The sequence below is a fragment of the Oryctolagus cuniculus genome, chromosome 7 (genome assembly GCF_051225735.1).
Source record: "Oryctolagus cuniculus isolate XC-2025 breed Fujian yellow rabbit chromosome 7, ASM5122573v1, whole genome shotgun sequence".
Lineage (NCBI taxonomy): Eukaryota > Metazoa > Chordata > Mammalia > Lagomorpha > Leporidae > Oryctolagus > Oryctolagus cuniculus.
Window position 1 is genome coordinate 35663132 of NC_142873.1, and position 19475 is coordinate 35682606.

General features: G+C 43.1%; 1 long non-coding RNA gene across 2 annotated transcripts in view; it reads right to left on the reverse strand.

Annotated features, from left to right (window-relative positions):
• Window positions 1-19475, reverse strand: part of LOC149125410 (uncharacterized) — a 64516-nt gene that overhangs the window by 6126 nt on the left and 38915 nt on the right. For both annotated transcript variants that reach the window (XR_016211410.1, XR_016211411.1), the window contains exon 2: window positions 932-1022. This is a non-coding gene — a long non-coding RNA (uncharacterized LOC149125410). The remainder of the gene's footprint in view (window positions 1-931; window positions 1023-19475) is intronic.

Genomic DNA, 19475 nt, shown 5'->3' on the forward strand with positions numbered 1-19475 from the left:
TGTATATTTCATATATTCAGTTGTAGAGCAAAGACCCCACATAGAGTGAGCATATGCGGTGCCCAGACCATTGTCTCTGATCCTGTATTCCACTAAAAAGAATCAGCATTCCAGAGAGAAATGTCTGGCTCCAGGTCTGAGCAGGAGAGATGTAAGATGAAAGAAGTACATCTGGTTGTACCAGGAAGAAAGGAAGTGCTAGGAAAAGCAATAATGGGGATGGAGCACAAAGACATCGCAGCCGGCTTGAAAATCCAGGCCACCAATTTGAGCACCAGAATACAACAAACAGTACAGTAGAAATTATAAACCACTGGGGGAAAAAACAGAAATTAAACCAACAATAAGTAGATGATGAAGCTATGGAGAAAAAGAGAGAGGGAGGGTGGGAGGAAAGGAAGGAAGGAAGGAAGGAAGGAAGGAAGGAAGGAAGGAAGGAAGGGAGGGAGGGAGGGAGGGAGGGAGGGAGGGAGGGAGGGAGGGAGGGGGAAGGGGAAGGGGAAGGGGAAGGGGAGAAGGGGGGGGAAGGGGAGAAGGGAGGGAGGGAGGGAGGAAAGGAGGGAGGGAAGGAAGGAAGGAAAAAAAGTAAGGAAAGAGGAGGGAGACAAGGAGACACAGAGGAAGGAGTAGATAAACGAGGATGGGGGAATATTACTTAGAGAAGAATGCTGAGAGCTAACAGGTTAAGTGTGCAGCATATACAGGAGTTGAAAAATTACCATTTCACAATGATAACAGTAAATCCTGGATAGGCGATAATCATAAATTCATCTTAAATCTAACAAAGTTTTGATAAGAATTGGAATGTTTGCTTAGTCTTAAAATGTTTGTACATAACTGCTTATTTGTTACGAGAGAGGGGAAAAAAGTAGCTATGCAAAAGAAAAACAATCAAATACCACTATTATCAGATTCTCAAAATTAACACCACCTAGGAGGGGTAGAAGGATATTGTGCACTTCCAGAGATGGTAACCTGAGGACACAACAGCGGCAGTCCAGCTGACGTGACATAATCTCGATCTATTCACAAGGAAAAATAAAACAAATATAAGATTAGGAATTTTTTCTATTTTAAAGGTAAAAGTGATCATATTCTTCAAAAAGTGTCATAAAATTTGGGGCTGGTGCTGCAGCACAGCTGGTTAAGCTGCCACCTGCCATGCCAGCATCCCATAACGGAGTGCTACTTCCAGTCCCAGTTTTAGGTCCAGCTCCCTGCTAATGCACCTGGGAAAGCAATGGAAGACGGTCCAACTATTTGGGTCCCTACCACCCACACAGGAAAGTCAGACGGAATTCCTGACTCCTGGCTTTGGTGGGACCCAGCCCTGGCTATGCAGCCATTTGGGGAGTCAACCAGCCTACGTCAGCAACAGATAGAAGATCTCTCCTCTCCTCTCCTCTCCTCTCCTCTCCTCTCCTCTCCTCTCCTCTCCTCTCCTCTCCTCTCCTCCCCCATATCTGTAACTCTGTTTTCCAAATAAATAAAAAAAATCTTTAAGAAAAAGTAATAAGCATCAAAGAATGGCTATAGAAATATTCTTAGAGAGGTGAGCACTTTGGTGTATCAGATAAAGCTGCTGCCTGCAGTGCTGGCATCCCATATAGGCCCTGGTTTGAGTCCTTGCTGCTCCTCTTCTGATCCAGATCTCTACTATGGCCTGGGAAGGCAGTAGAAGATGGCCCAAGTCCTTTGGCCCCTGTATCCACATGAGAGACCCAGGAGAAGCTCCTGGTTTCTGGCTTCGGATTGGCCCAGCTCCAGCCATTGCAGCTATTTGGGGAGTGAACCAGCAGTCACTCTCACTCTCTCGCTCTCTCTGCCTCTGCCTCTCTGTAACTCTGCCTTTCAAATAAATAAATAAATCTTAAAAAAAGAAAAAAAAAAGAAATGTTCTTAAAGGAGGCTAGAGAGACATGAATACATTATATACATTACTTGATACTATACTGCTACTGTGTTGCATAGGACAAACATTTCCATAAAGAACAATATTCTAGCAACTGAAAAAAACTTGCAGTGAGTAGTAGATTAGATAAAAATCACTGAATCAGCATAATACATTAGGTTGCTAACTGTATTGTGGTTATATAAAAGAAAATCCCTATTTTTAACACTCTGAAGTATTCAAGGGTAATGGGTCATAGCCGGCACCGTGGCTCACTAGGCTAATCCTCCGCCCACGGCACCGGCACCCCGGGTTCTAGTCCCGGTTGGGGTGCCGGATTCTGTCCCAGTTGCCCCTCTTCCAGGCCAGCTCTCTGCTGTGACCCAAGTTCTAGGGCCCTGCACCTGCATGGGAGACCAGGAGAGGCACCTGGCTCCTGGCTTTGTGGCCATTGGAGGGTGAATCAACAGCAAAGAAAGACCTTTCTCTCCGTCTCTCTCTCTCACTGTCCACTCTGCCTGTCAAAAAAAAACAAAAGGGTAATAGGTCATAATGTATGTAACTTACCTTCAAAAGTTCAGAAGAATCATTATAGATTACATAGATGTGTAGCTAGAACAAATGATTAGTAAGTGAAGTAAAAACAGTAGATAAATTGGAGTAAAGGACATATGAACTTTCTTGAATTTTTTCCTTTCATAACTTTCTATAAATTTGAAAATATTTCCCAAAAATTTTAGCTAAGAATAGGAGAATGTGAAAAGCATATTTGTGCCAACAAATTTGACAACTTATGTGAAATGTATAAATTCCTTGGAAAAACATTACCAAAATTCCCAAAATTTATTTAAATGCAAAATATACCTAGCCCTGTATCTGCTGGAAAAAAAAAAAAGGAAGTTGTTGTTCAAGCATTCTCACATAGAAAACTTCAGATCCAGATTGCTTCATAGTGAGTCCTACTAATCAATTATGAAATAAATATTGTTAAGCCTACACAAACACTTTCAAAAAAGAAAGTGGATCATAATTCTCAGTCTGTTGTATGAAACCAATAATAAATCTATTCCAAAAAGACATCACAAGAAAAAAAATTATAGAAAAACCACAGGATCATCTCATTATTCAGAAAAAGCATTTAACTACCATAATGAGGTACCACCATACCCTCAATTCAGTGACTAAAATTACAAACCTGACAGTATCAAGTGCAAACATGGATGTGGAATAGCTCAAAGTCCCAAAGTCCCATGCATTACTGACTCACATGTAAGAAAAAATATTACAGCCAATTTGGAAAACAGATTGTCAATTTCTTCTGAAGTTAAATGTATATTTATCATATGACACAGCAATTCCTCTCTTAGGTGTATTGCCAAGGATAATTAAATATGTGTCCACACAAAGATTTGCACATGAATGTTTATCAAAAATTTATTAGGAGTAGTCAAAAAGTGGAAAAAACTCAAATGTCCACCAACTGGTGAACAGATTAATAACCTGTGGTATGCAATAGACTGTCACCTTTAAAAGAAATTACTACTCATATTTGTAACAACATGGATGGATCACAAAAATAGTATGCTGACTATAAGGATATGTTTCTGTGATCTCATTTATATGAAATTAGAAAGTAGGAAAAACCAGTCCATGATGACAAAAAGAAAAGCAGTGGTTGTCTGGGGCCAATGGTGGAGTGAATATCAATTGCATAAGAACACAGATCATTTTGGAATGAGGGAAGTGTTCTATACATTGAGTGAAGTGGTGTTTCCATAGGTTTATATATGAGCATTTGTCAAACTCCCCAAACTGAACATTTTAAAAGGATGATTTTTCATTACAGGTAAACTACACTTCAATAATATTGATTAAAATTTGTACTTAGCCTTAAAATCTGAGTTCAATTCTGTCTTTTCTAAGGAATATTTTCCAACTTCACAACTCTAGGAAATGCTCCCCCCATCAGTTCTTCCCATAGCCCATCAGTAACAGCTGTATCGCAGCCCTCCATGGGTCTGTTTCATGCTACGGGTGTGTGTGTGTGTGTGTGTGTGAGTGTGTGTGTGCATATTCTGCCTCTTTCCCACTTGAATTTTCCATTGAATCTGTCTTCCACCTGAATCTCTCCACTGAAATAATTCTTGCTAGCTAACATCACTAATGGTTGATTGCAATGGCCATTGAATAGTTTGTATCTTAATTGGTTTTTTGTCTGTATACAATACTTTTTAAATGTTTATTTGCTTATTTTCATCCACTTGAATGTCAGAATGAAAGAGAAACAAGGACATAGACAAAAAAAAAAAAAAAAAGAACTCTTCCATCCTCCATCAGTTGATTTACTCCTCAAATGCTCAAAATAGCCAGGGCTGGGCCAGGCCGAAAGTTGGAGCCTAGAGCTCAATCTGTATCTCTAAGATGGATGGCAGGCACTTGAGCCGTCTTCTGCCACCTCTCAGGACGAGCTTACAGAAGCTGAATGGAAACAGCGTAGCTGGGACTTGAAACAACACTCCAGTATGCGGGGTGGGGGACCCACGTGGTGACCTCATCCACTGTGTCACACTTCAGCCCCAGTATCCTATAGTTTTGAGCACTTCTTTGTATTTACCCGAAACACATGGTTAGCACGATCTTTTTAGTCTCATTTTCCAGGTTTCTTTCTACTTCCATTTAAAAAATGACATTCCTTGTACTTTCACTTTGGATCTTTCCTTACCGAATAAACTTTCTACACAAGATTTTCCAGTACCAACTTTTACCATCTTGATGCTGATAAACTTTAAAATGTGTCCTTACCTTCAGTTGTTTTTTTCCCCTTGTTTGTTTAACTGAATGCAAGACTCATTTACCTACCTACCAATGGATATCAAAGGTATTAAAATTAATCTTTCCACAACTGACCTATTTTCTAACTCCCAACTGTGTTCTTTCTTTTGTATTTCATTTCCTCTTATGAACACACATAAACCAAGCCACCTAAACCAAATCTAGCAGATTATCCTAGACTCCTCATTCTCCATGTACATCTAGTTGTGCTCATTAAGTCCTGTTGACTCTATTTCTTAATAATTTGTACATTATCCATTTCCTTGTCTGACTTAATTCAAAGTTTGAATACAAGATGAAACTTATCGTCCATCCCAGGTTTAGAAAGTGAGAAATACACAAGTCTGGTTTGGGGAATGCTGATTTTTTAAGGCAAATGAGCAATAATCAGCAGGAAATGTGCATCAGAGAGTTGGATTCATGAGACCAAATATGAGAGAAGGGAAAAGGCAGGAGATGAAAGTACAGACCCGGGAGCCCTTAGAATATAAGTGGTAGTTAAATGCGTGAGAGTATGAGCGCCCAGCAGTAGGCCAAAGTTAGACGCTAATGGCCTCGATTTCCTTGTTGGAAGTGACTGCCGAGGCAGGGAACTAGCAAGCAGGGATGAAGTTTTAAAAGAGTTGCTTTGGAGAATTGGAGGGGGAACTTGGATAGGAATGTGTAGCACATGTCTCTTGACCAACACAGAGGAGGCAGGAAAACAAACAGTGAGGGGTCCAGAATCCCAACCAATGTCCCCAAGATTACAATTATGGTTACTTCCCTGGATGGTGAGTGAGGAAGGGCTGGGCAGTGATGGGGGCTCTGGCAGAGTTGGAGAACAGGAGGAGTCAAGGAGGGGAGGTCACGATTAGACCAGAGCACAGATACGTGGGGTAAGAAACACAGCAAAACAGAGGAAAGCATGAAGCTTGGGTCACAAAACACAAGACCGTGCAGGTGCTAGCAGGGAGAAAGATAGGAATCATTAGAATCAAGTATACAAGGAAGGTGAACACAGGGTCATTAGCAGTGATGCCAACAAAGGCACTGAAACTCCCAGTAAAAACAGTGATTTGGATGCCTTTTAGCCAACTATCCAAATCCTCTTGGATAATCACAAAAGGGCAGGGAATCTATAATCACTCATCTTGCCTGAGAAATAGTAAAGCATTCTAGTTGAAGAGAGCTAACAGCCCTCGGGAAGTCTGATGTGGTTCATGATGTAGAAACTGCTCTGGAGCCGGAGTTTGAGGAGACAGTCAGAAGGGACAGAGGCATCAGACTGTCTGCATTCTGCAACCTTGAATAGATGGAGAGCAAAACTCTGAAAAAGAGATGTATATGAGTGTGCTTAGAAATTGGAAGGCCCTGGGGCCAGAGCTGTGGTGTAGCAGGTAAAATCACTGTCTGAGGGTGCCGGTATCCCATAACGGCACCATTTCAAGTCCCACCTGCTCCTCTTCCAATTCAGCTCTCTGCTTATGGCCTGGAAAAGTAGTAGAAAATGTCCCAAGTGCTTGGACCCCTGCACCCGCATGGGAGACCCAGAAGAGGATCCTGGCTCCTGGCTGCAGATCAGCCCAGCTCTAGCTGGTGCAGCCATTTGGGGAGTGAACCAGCAGATAAAAGACCTTTCTCTCTCTGTAACTCTACCTCTCAAATAAAAACATAAATGAGTTTTCGAAGAAGAAGAAGGAGAAGGAGGAAGACAAATTTGTTTGCTTCCTAATCAGACCTGATTTCAAACCCTGGGAACTTAGACTCTGTTTTACCAACAAAGGTAAAAAGAGTGCAGTCTGTGGGCAGGGAGGCTACTTCCTTTCTTTGGAAATGGAATGGCTCTGTAGGACAGCGTCACCTCCATGCTGAGGTCCCAGAGGACATGAGCTTCCTGCCCCCCTCACAGGTCACACCTGCCAGGAGTGCTCTGAGATTCGCATCCCGTCCTGAAAGGCCCCCAGGCTCACCATGAACTCACTTTGTTTCTGTAACCTTTTTCGGGCCCTCTTTATAGATGTCTTATGGGAGCTAAAGATTTTTTTATTTATGTGAAAGGCATAGTTAAATTAAGAGAGAGAGAGAGAGAGGAAAAGAGAGCGAGTTCTTCCATCTGCTGGTTCACTCTTCAAATGCCAACAACAGCTTGGTCTGGTCCAGGCTGGAGCCAGAAGCTTCTTCCAGGTCTCTCACGTGAGTGCAGGGGCTCAAGCACTTGGGCCATCCTCCACTGTCTTCCCAGGCTATTAGCAGGGAGCTGGATCAGCAGTGGAACAGTCAGGACACAAACCAATGCCCATGCAGGCATCCCAGCCATGGCTTTACCTGCTACAACACAATGCCAGACCCTGGACCGTACTTTTGTTTGATGGAATTTTTAGCTGATTCTTTCTTTCTCTAAAATATTTTCCTTCTGATCATAAAAAGAAGTAGAGCCTGCTGAGACTATTACTGTAATATCAACTGAGGAGAGGAGATAAGAAACACAGAGAAAATGACAAAGACCAAGAGATGGAGAGAGAAAGAAACTACAGAGAACTTTCAGAAACTATAAAAAGCAGTAATGATGTGCTAGTGTACCCAGAAACTTAATGATATTTCCATCTGAAATAAACCATCATTCAAATTAAAATGATAAACCTTAATCAACATTTAATTAAGGGAGAAATCCTAGAAGTTGAAAGTCTGCAACAGAATACAAAATTTACAGACAAGGTTTCCTTAGATTTCCCTGTATCCAATTCTAGTTGTCCCCTCTAGAGGAGGGCAGGCCATTAGGAACAATTGAAAGGATGGCTCCATCAGCCCTTTCTGCCCTCACAGCTCACCTCAACAGTTCCAGCAGGGAAGATCTGCTGAGCCCAGTGCTAGTCTCAAATCTCAAAAATATCCAATATAGTCAATCAAACAGATTGGGAGGTAGAAATACCTCTATCTTAAGATTTTCTGGATAAGTCTGGGATGTCCAAGCTCCACTAGTTTTTTTTCCCCCCCCCATTATAAGCTGTGGGGAGCAACCCAGACTGGACTGAGTTACTGGAATTAAGACTTATTCTATGCATCTGCTCTCCCACAATATGGCGCTGGGAGAGGAGGCAACAGCTTCTACCCAGCTGCCTCTCACCAACTTGACAAGCTGCAGGACCTGCTCCTGATTGGAGGAGAGCAGCGTACTCGGCGTGTGGGCAGCCGAGTTAGGATTAGCGGAGGAGGACTATAAAGGAGGAGAGAGACGGCATGCACCAGGAACATCTAAGGGGAACATCTACCTGAGGAACACCTGTGCAGCCCCCGAGAGAGCCGGCCGGCCGTGTGCCGCTCCCCCGCGGAAGTGGGGAAGGTGGCAGGGGGAACTGCCCTTCCACGGAGGTGGAAGGGACGGTAGCCAACCCGGGAAGAACCAGCAGCAAACCCGGGGAGGGCCGAGCAGACGAAAGAACAGCGCAGGGTCCTGTGTCGTTCCTCCACAAAGACGGGGAGCGACATAAGCTTAGTTGGAGATTGTTCTGGTGACCACCACACACAGTGAGGGACCACACTTCTAGTGTCTTGGACTTAAAACTCATCAGGAACTGTGCTACATACTAGGCCAATATAAATATCCAGCAAATTCTGAAAATTTGTTGACCATTGGTGTGGGGAGCAACCCGGACTGGACTAAGTTGCTGGAATTGGGACTTGTTCTATGCATCTGCTCTCCCACAATATGGCGCTGGGAGAGGAGAAAGCAGCTTCTACGCAGCTGCCTCTTGCCAACTTGAGTGATGACCTCCAGGAGCTGATCCTGTTCCTGATTGGAGGAGAGCAGCGTACTCGGCGTGTGGGCAGCCGAGTTGGGATTGGCGGAGGAGGACTATAGAGGAGGAGAGAGAGGGCATGCACCAGGAACATCTAAGGGGAACACCTGTGCAGCCCCCGAGAGAGCCAGCCGGCGGTGTGCCGCTCCCCTGCGGAAGTGGGGAATGTGGCCAGGGGGAACCGCCCTTCCACGGAGGTGGAAGGGTCGGTAGCCAACCCGGGAAGAACCAGCAGCAAACCCGGGGAGGGCCGAGCAGACAAAAGAACAACGCAGGGTCCTGTGTCGTTCCTCCACGAAGAGGGGGAGCAACAATTGGGCCCCATAGCTAACTAAATATTGCAGGAGATACAAAAACCATCAAAGTCATTTCTTACATTCTGAGAGAAAAGACATACACGCCCAAAAAGATTTATAAAGGACAATGATCACAGATCAGTCAAATGAGAAACACAGCAAGTGAACAAGTATAAGTATATAGATCACTATGAGCTCAGTTCCTCAGAGAAAACTTTCTTGGCATCAAAGCAAGGAACAGTGCATAGAAGATCTTGATGGGTGGACTCTCATGACTAGATGCTTATTTGCTCTAGAATATTACTCTGGCAACATCATTAAGAATGGTTTAGTATAGAATAAAAGACTAAAAAAGTCACTGCTACATCAACAATGGTAAAACATTAATGTGAATAGAAATAGATGCATTTAAATCACATTAAGGGGATGGCTTGTCAGAATTTAGCGGTTGATTGAGAAAGAGGATTGCCAAACAAGGAAGAGCGAAGAAGGACACTCAATATATTTGTCTAAGCAAACTATTTAGATGGTCTCCGTTCACTGAGATGAGCAATGCATAGCAAGAGACAGACTTCCACATTAGGTGTTATTTGAAGGCACAGCACTTGATGATGTCCCTGCCTTAATTTGACTTTTATTTTTTCTTTTTTATTGCCTGCATGTCAAGAGTTTTGGACAGTTTCATTTCATAAATTTACTTTAATATGTTGTAGCCAAAATCATCTTCATGATAACTTTCCCTCACCACTTCTAAAAGTGTTATTTTAAAATAAGCATAAATAACCCGGCACAAAGACAGTTCAAGGTTTATTTTGTGAGTATCCCTCTTTCATTCCTTACTCTTCCAACCTTTATACTTAAAAATACAAAAATATGAAGACAGCCTTTCCAAGGTTCTCAGACACCAGTCAAACCTGTAAAAATGCTTTGGAACCTACCAAATAGTCGCATCATCACTTGTTTCTAGGGGATATTATACACAAGATTGTAAGTGCCCTAGTCTGCATAGCCAGTACTGAGGCTGGGAATTATATTTTCTACTTATTTTTTACACTATGGATTTGCAATTTTCCGGAAATTCAAGCTTTCGGCTGGAAATCTCTTAGGTTCTGTGATTCAGGCCTAAATCTGTGAGATGTGGCCACATTTCTATGGCTGAATTAAGCAGATCATTTCTAGCATCATTTGGCCTAGACAAGATGCTAGCTTTCTCCAAATTACAGGTTCTCCCAGGAAAAGGCTTCACCACCCCTGTCTCTTCTACTTAGTCTCCAGAATCAATGAAGCAATGGATGCTTTGTGCAGGAGCGAAAGGAGAGAAAGGGGAATTTGCACATGTCAACATCCTGTTGGCAGCAAAATCCCACTCCTCATACATGTCTAGAGGCCCAGCAGCGTCAGCGTGTACCTGCCAAGATAGGATGGACTGTGAGAAGCCGGTGACCAGGTATAACATCCCAACCAAGATAGTGGGGTCCGTCACAACGGACTCAGGGCTGAGACACGTCACTCCAAGCTCTGTGCCAGAGTGCTCTCCTGTGGCACTCAGCTGAAGATGGTTTGTGTGTGCTCCCCCTCACCTGATGAAGTAACCTGGGTCCTGGACAGGACGAGTCCTGGAGTCCACAAGTGTTTTCCTGCAAGTGGTGCCACAGAAGGCCAAACACACACGCCCGTGCTATTCTGGTATAGTCTTTCTTTTCAAGTCCTTGGACCTTGGGTCTTCACCAAAGGTTCAGGGTTTGAGTGGCTCTTCAAATTTTTCTGTTCTGGGGCCATGAAGAATGATGCCAATGGGATGATGTTGTAAAACGGAACCACCCCTAAACACAAGTTGGTAAGGGCAGCAGCAACAGCGACAGCAGCAAGCCAGAGTTGAATTCCATTTAAATAAAATGCCAAAAGGCAGTCAGTGAAAGTGACATTTATGGTGTTACTACAAATGCATTCAGTGGGAAAGCTCAGTAGCAGAAGCAAGGGGGAAAAAAACAAGCTGTAGTGAAAACTGCCATCTGTATATTGTGCCCCGTTTTTAATATTCTGTATTCTCATAAAAAGTGTTGTTTCTGTCACTATTCAATCTCACAAACTCACACAGAACACTGTTAAAAGTCAGCAGTGTGTGAAATGGTATTTTAAAATAAATGAAACCGGCTCGCAGAGCTGCGGAGGAATATTGCAATGCTGGGCGCTGACAGACAGGCACTGAAAAGTAACAACCGTTATCATCTTAAAGCAAAGCGGATTAAATAAAAACCCACAGCCAGTGGTGCATTACCAAGTCTGATATTGACACAGCTGCTGTGGTGGTTATTTTTCATTGTCTCATCAAGACAAAGCATCATGGGATATCAATCTTCCCTCTGTCAGGCCATGCCTGGTATAAAGTTTTTCGTTTACATTTTCATTATATCCCTTTTATCTCCGATCCCAGCATTTTTTCCTTAACTGTGGGGTCGAATGACCTGTGGGGCAGTGTTGAGCTATTCCCTTCTGGTCAGAAGAGCTCCCTCCGGGGGCAAAGGGTAGTTTGCCCCTCTTTCTAGCCCCATCACCTTTAGCTTACTTCAAATGCTGGGACAAGGCCATTATTCTCTGTGCTGGTAGATGATTAGAAACCGATGTGTGTGTGCCTGTAGTGAGAGAGAGAGAGAGAGAAATAAAGAGCAAGAGGGGAAGAGATAATGATGATGAGAATTAAAAGCACATTGGAAGGTGTTATTTGCTTTCTTTTCTTTTTCACTGGAAAGAAAGGGGAGAGTTAGAATAACAGGCAAGTCCCTTGAGAACACTAGAGCTGCAACACCGGATTAGTGCTTAACTTTTATAAACCCCTTTTTTATTTTCTAAACTGGCTCACTCTTTCTTGAATTGGCTTGCAATTCAGAAGCTGGCTGACCTGTGGAACATATATTTTAATTTGCCTTGCAAAAAAATGGTGTCTACAAGATTCATTTGAAGGGCATGACTGATAGACGTTTCCACTATGCTTTGTTCTACTACTCTGAATTCCCCTGCCCTGGAAGTATATTAATGCAATTTCTTTAGGGAAAAAATCAGTTATGAAATATTTTGGATATTGTGGTCTCTAGTTTGTACGTCATTGGCCCCAGTGGCTGGGAAAATATGACTTTTAAGTTCATCAGCAAAAGTTAGAATTGAGATTTTATAAGATAGAGTTGGATATACGAAAGAGGGTGGCTTTCAAAGTCTTAAATGGGGACCTGACTTTTTGCTCATCATCCACAGAAGGATTGGAAAGGAATGAAAGCATGGGCTGAAGGCTCTGTGAGCGGTTCAACAGAAAAGACAGTTCCCTTTGTGTGCTTTCCATGCTAGCAAAAAGCGAGTCAGGTGACAGGATCAGTACAAGTTAAGGCAAAACACACTAGCTGCTGAACCAATACTCTCCATATTTGACGTCTCTTCAGTTTACCAGGAAGAAGTTACTTATCATTCATGTCACAGCCCATGTGGGTTAGGCTGCTCTCCTACATCCTCTGAAATACGTGGCCTCCAACGTCCCTGCTGAAAAGCAAAAGCATCCAAGTATCGCACAGGACATTTTAGGACCAAGGCATGAAAGAGGTTTTCATCACTTCTGCCAACTTCCCAATGGCCAGCGCTCAGGCACATGGCCTCATTCTAACTGGGAGAGTAGCTGAGAATCTTCCTGGAATTTTCCTGTGTGATCTGGAAAGAACTGCAGTGAACACAGAAATCTCTTTGTTATTGTTGTTGTTTGGTCATAGAATCAGGGCAGGAAAGGGAATGGTTAGAAAGAAGGGAAGGTGTGAAATAAATAAGAAAACATGATATACTCCTGCTATACTATGAGTGTCAATTTCTTTTTTTTTTTTTTTTTTTTTTTTTTTTTTTTTTTTTACAGGCAGAGTAGACAGTGAGAGAGAGAGACAGAGAGAAAGGTCTTCCTTTGCTGCTGGTTCACCCTCCAATGCCTGCCGCGGCCAGCACGCTGTGGCCGGCGCACCGCGCTGATCCGAAGCCAGGAGCCAGGTACTTATCCTGGTTTCCCATGCAGGTGCAGGGCCCAAGCACTTGGGCCATCCTCCACTGCACTCCCAGGCCTCAGCAGAGAGCTGGCCTGGAAGAGGGGTAACCGGGACAGGGACTAGAACCCAGTGTGCTGGCGCCGCAAGGCGGAGGATTAGCCTAGTGAGCCGGGCGCCGGCCTATGAGTGTCAGTTTCTACCTTAGTTGTTCAGCCATCCCAACAGCTCAGCTACTACCCCTTCTGCTTCCACCACCAGTAACCCCCGTCCTCCTCAGGAAGCAGAATGTTCATCAAGCTGTGTCCTCATTATCTACTGCAGGTAATGACTACCCCCACGGGGTGGCTTAAAGCGTAGCAACCATTAATCTGTTAATAAACTTGGGGGTTGACTGGACTCATCAAGGCAGTACTAGCTCAATGTGTCTAGTGAAGCTGTACTGGGTAGTGGCTGAGGATGACTCAAAGCCTCTTTCCTTGCATGTTTAAAGCTTAGACTGGGAACCCTCAAAATCGTTGAAACTACAATATCCGGGATTCCTTAGGCATCTCTCTCTCTCTCTCTACAAATGATCTTCCATGTGGTCACTCCATCTACCGTTCTCAGGGTGCCTGAACAATTTACATGGAAACCCAAAGGCTCTCAGAGAATTTCCCAAAAGAAACTAGAAGGAGTTATGTGGATTTTTTAAAAACAGATGCTCAGGGAACCAATGCTGTGGTGTAGCAGGTAAAGCTGCCTCCTGCAGTGCCAGCATCCCCTGTGGGTGCTGGTTCCAGTCCTGGCTGCTCCACTTCTGATCCAGCTCTCTGCTGATGGTCTGGGAAAGCAGTGGAAGATGGCCCAAGTGCTTGGGCCCCTGCAACTGCATGGGAGATGCAGAAGAAGCTCATGGCTCCTGGCTTCAGACAGGCACAGCTCCAGCCAATGTAGTCATTTGGGGAGTGAACAAGTGGATGGAAGAGCACCTCTCTCTCTCTGTCTGCCTTTGGGATTGCCTCTGCCTCTGCCTCTCTGTAACTCTGCCTTTCAAATAAATAAATAAATCTTAAAAACAAATGCTCAGAAGTCAAGTGGTATACTTTAGCCACATGCTGTTTATCAAGTTAATCACTAAACATAAAAAGTTTTCAAGCTATCCATTTTAGAAAGACCAATGTTCACATTAAATCCATGTTCTTGCAAATTCCTAGATGAAAACAAGACAGTCAGCCTATTATGGGAATAGTCCTAAAAATGTTAGCTGTTGTAAAACAGAAACAAAAATGTATGGCAACGAGATAGTGATTTTTTTTCTCTTACTCATCTAATTTTACCACATGCTTTATGTATACTATCTTTACACTTGCACTAACAAAAATAAAAAGTCCTGCCAGAATCGCTCTATCCTCTAACCAGGCACCTCCTCTGTAACATCTCTAGAGGCTCAGAAGGGACTGAATCAATCAAAAGTTCTAGTTATGGAAAACTCTTCTAAAGGACCTCAACCTGAATCAATGTTTATAGTGACATAGCCACCTGCCCACCTCATGTGGGCATCACCATAACAGAAATTTGATAGGCTGCAAAATTTCTAAGGAAACATGTAGTGTCATCCTTCAACCAAACACCCACTTCCTTCCTGGTCTGCAGATTCAGTTTCCAAATGTGCAACCAAATTTGGTGATCTATAGTTGGTGAGATAGCTACCTGAAGATTGGTGCACCATAGATGGCTGGGACACCCTTATGTCCTGTAAGCCTCAAGCATCCCCCTAACTTCACTTTCTTGGCCCCTCTTTAAGGGAAAGCTTCTGCCTTGGTGCACTGAGAGTACTGCACACTAGTTCTAGTCCCTGGCCTCAAATTCCTGTGCATCTCTCCAGGGCCCAGACCTCTGCTTGACTCTGAGTGGCAGATCTCCAAACCACAAATTCTTGCTAACATTCTTCCAATAGTCACAGTGCTGCTACCCACCCAGAACAGTATATTAAGTGTGATTCCTGCTACTGGGTCACCCCATCAGACTGGACCTCTTCACCGTGCAATCCAATGGCTACTTGAATGTTGTGTTGAACTGATGACCACATGAAGAAGCACACTCTCCAGCCAAAAGTGTGTCCCTAATCCAGGCTCTGTAGGCTACTTACTTATGTTATCCCTGCAATGTTCAACTGGCTTCTCAATATTTTTGACAATCAGAGTGTATCGGTTATGGTTGATAAGTAGATATGTTATCCATTATTTACTTCAATTGCTTAAATCATATCTCTTCTTTTCTCATATCCTTAGGCTCACCTGTGAACAGTATTTAACTCTTAAAATTGGTTACTTCAGGGGCAGATGTTTAGCTCACTGATTAAAATGCTGTGTTGGAGGCCGGCACTGTGGTACAGCAGGTTAAAGCCACGACCTGTAGTGGCAGCATCCCATACGGGTGCTGGTTCTAGTCCCGGCTGCTCCTCTTCTGATCCAGCTCTCTGCTAAGGTCTAGGAAAGCAGTAGAAGATGACCCAAGTCCTTGGGCCCCTGCACCCTCATGGGAGACCTGGAAGAAGCTCCTGGCTCCTGGTTTCATATCAGTTCATCTCTGGCCTTTGCAGCCATCTGGGGAGTGAACCAGCAGATGGAAAACCTCTCTGTCCCTACCTCTCTCTGTAACTCTTTCAAATTAATCAAATAAATCTTTAAAAATAAATAAATGCTGCTTGGGACAGCTCCTCCCCACATCAGAGTATGTGTCATTGCTCTTCTGCTTCCACTCCACCTTACAGGTAATGAGCACCCTGGGTGGCAGCGGGTGAGGACTCAAGTACTTTAATCCCTGCCACCAAGGTGGGAGACTCAGACAGAGTCCCAGGCTCCTGGCTTCAGCCTGGCCTAGCTCCAGTTGTCACAGGCATTTTGGAAGTAATTCAAAGGATGGGAGGTACATCTCTGTGTGTGTGTGTGTTTGTGTGTGTGTATGTGTCCTGGACTTTCCAATAAAATAGGTATTTTTTACACCCCATGAGAAAATGGAATATTTTTTAAATTGTAACCTGATTAATGTAATCCAACTTGAATTTCTACCAAACTATGACATCGCTAAGTTAATAATATAGTCACTTCCTTTATTCAGCATAAGCAAAAAAGGTATCTCATTAATTATATGTTCTGATAATTAGAAACTCAGAGTTGAAATCATCCAAACCACCTGTTATGGAATATTTAGAACATAAAATATTTTGGGTATGAAATTTATTCTGAACATAATTGATCACACTTTGATGATTCAGAAGTTGCTTTAGAATCATAAGGCTGCCACATCATCTTTATGAGCATCAGTTAACGAGCAGTCATTTCTGTTAGTGGAGAGTATTTGCCAATAGAAAATGCCCGTTTAATGGGGCACTGGATAGAAAAGGTGCTTTATGATACTGCAAGATGACTATCCCTCAGAAAGTAATGAAAAAGAAACCATCTGAGTGCTGTCTGTGGTCTCCATGAGTCTATTTAGGTTTTAAATGTCAGAGACAGCCAGGTTCTAGTCCTGGTTGGGATGCCAGATTCTGTCCCGGTTGCTCCTCTTCCAGTCCAGCTCTCTGCTGTGGCTGGGGAAGGCAGTGGAGGATGGCCCAGGTCCTTGAGCCCTGCACCCGCATGGGAGACCAGGAGGAAGCACCTGGCTCCTGGCTTTGGATTGGTGCAGCATGCCGGCTGTAGCGGCCATTTCAGGGGTGAGCCAAAGGAAAGAAGACCTTTCTGTCTCTCTCTCTCTCTCTAACTCTGCCTGTCAAAAAAAAAAAAAAAAAAAAAAACTTAAATAAAATGTCAAAGGCAGCATGAATGTTCCTTACCACATACAACCACTTTCCTGAAACAGCTGATGACTCACTTCCCACTCCTTTCTCCTGGTCTGAAAAAATAAATTAAAATTAAGGGGCCGGCACTGTGGAGTTGCAGCTAAAGCCACCGCCCGAAGTGCCGGCATTTCATATGGGCTCCGGTTTGAGTCTCACCTACTCCACTTCTGATCCAGCTCTCTGCTATGTTCTAGGAAAGCAGTAGAAGGTGGCTCAAATCCTTTGACCCCTGCACCTGCATGGGAAACCCAGAAGAATCTCCTGGCTCCTGACTCCAGATTGGCCCAGCTCCAGTCATTGCGTTGGGGAGTAAACCAGTGGATGGAAGACGTTTCTCTCTCATTCTGCCTTTGCCTCTCTGCAGCTCTGTGTTTCAAATAAATCAATACATCTTCAAAAAAAAAAAAAAAAGTAAAAAGGCCCAAAGTGAGATTATCATTTAAAATCTGGTTTTCCTTTCCAGAAACCTCATAGCACATTTTCTGGTTTACATCCAAATTAAATGACAGCATCAGAAAACTGCAATGTCAGCATCATTCTGTAGACATTATATATGTAATAAGTGTTTGCCCATAACATGTCCCTAAGTCTCTTGTGGTTTAAAGAGGAAAGTTCTACCTAGTTCTAAGCAAATGACCACCCTCAGTTCTCAGCTGGGTGTGAATTCTCCACCCAAACTTTCATAGCCCTCATTGTGTCCCTATGAACAGGGCCTATTAGATTATACGCTGTATTAGCATACTTCTCATATCATCCCAACCAAATTTGAATGTCCTAAAGACTAATTCTATTTTCTTCATTGATGATTCATTTCATTAGTTTAAAACTTTTTTTAAATTTCATTTAATGTACACAAGTTTCATGTATTTCATATACACAGTTAGGAATATAGGATACTTCCCACCCTATCCTCCCTCCTGCACAAGCTCCAATAGTTTAAAACTTTTCAAATTCCTCAGATGGAGTTTTTTTTTTTTTTTTTTTTTTATTTTTTGGACAGGCAGAGTGGACAGTGAGAGAGAGAGAGAGAGAAAGGTCTTCCTCTGCCGTTGGTTCACCCTCCAATGGTCGCCGCCCGCGCTGATCTGATGGCAGGAGCCAGGTGCTTCTCCTGGTCTCCCATGGGGTGCAGGGCCCAAGCACCTGGGCCATCCTCCACTGCACTCCCTGGCCACACCAGAGAGCTGGCCTGGAAAAGGGGCAACTGGGACAGAATCCAGCACCCCGACCGGGACTAGAACCCGGTGTGCCGGCGCCGCAAGGTGGAGGATTAGCCTAGTGAGCCGTGGCACCGGCCCTTCAGATGGAGTTTTAAAACAATGAGGTGACTAAAGCATATAATATTATTCTTGTGATGCAATTAAAAATCAAGACATCAAAAAGTAAAGTCATTTTCCCAAAATTCCTGCAGAAATGAACCTGCTGTAGTCAGTGTGTTAAATGTACTTAGTGCTAACAGACTGAATGATGAAGCAGGTGTTTGGCACAGTGGTTAAGACACTGCTTGAGTTACCTGCATCACAGATCATAGTGTCTGTTTAGAAATTCTGGCTCCTCTTCTTCTAATTCAGAGACCTGCCAATGTGCATCCTGGGAGGAAGCAGGGGATGACTCAAGTACCTGGGTCCCTGTCATCCACATGGGAGACCCAGAGTAAGATCCATGCTCCTGGCTTCAGTATGGATCAGCCCTGTCTACTGGGAGCATTTGGGGAGTGAACCAGTAGATGGAAGCTCTTTGTCTCTCTGCATGTCAAATAAAATGGAAACAAATCAATAAGAAAGTAAGAGATAAAATGACCAACTGATTCCTAATCTGGGGCCTGTGTGCCCCTCCAAACCTTTGTGTTTTCAGGTGAGAAGGTCATTATCTTCACTATGATAATGTGTATGCAGCACAAGGCCCTGCCCTACATGCTCTTCCTTGTTGTAATAGTCTTCCCGGAGTCTTTCTTTGCAGTTAGGTCATTCTCATGGAGATTTAATGATTCACCTGCATGCTTATTTCAGTTGCAGATGCAGTCATCTTTGCATCACCTGTCAGAACTCCATAGAATGTCGTGAACATGGAAAAGCCTCAAGACATATGTGCTGAATGAATACATTTATAATTACACTCAGGGCTGGCACACCTTATTCACAAGAGGCTCATTGATAACTCTACCATCTCTGGTATATCCTTAGGAGCCCATCAGTCACACATGTTAGCAGAAGGAAACAGAAATAATACTATTTGTTTATCTATTCAATATCATTTTGTTTTGCATACTGGAAGGATTATGGGCTGTGAGTCAGATAGATTTGGATTTAAATCCCAGCTCTGCCATTTACTAGCTCTGTAAACGTTGATAAATTACCTAACCTTCCTGATTCTCAACTTCCTCATGTATAAAATGAAATAAGAACCTCTTTGCAGGGTAATTTGAAGGATTAAGATAATATAAGTAAAGCTATAGGCACATCCTAGTCACCCAATCACCTGTAAATATCACGGCTTCATCTCTACCTCTTTTGAATGTCTTTTTGCCCAGAAAAGAACTGCTTCCAGTCTCCACAATTTTCAAAAACTGCTTTATAGATCTATAGGCCTCCCATTTATGGCAACTCCTTCAATATGACATTCTTTCTATGACTGTAGTCAAACCTCTCTCTTGGTAATTTTATGCTTAAATATATTGGGCCTTCTATGTAAATATAATATATTTTCCACACATGTATGTGTATATAATCCCATTTAAATTAAATTATATTTATGATATATAATTTAATTATCTATTTATAAATATTTCTTCGTTAACAAAGCATTTACATTTTTTCAAATAAACAAACATATTTTTCTCTA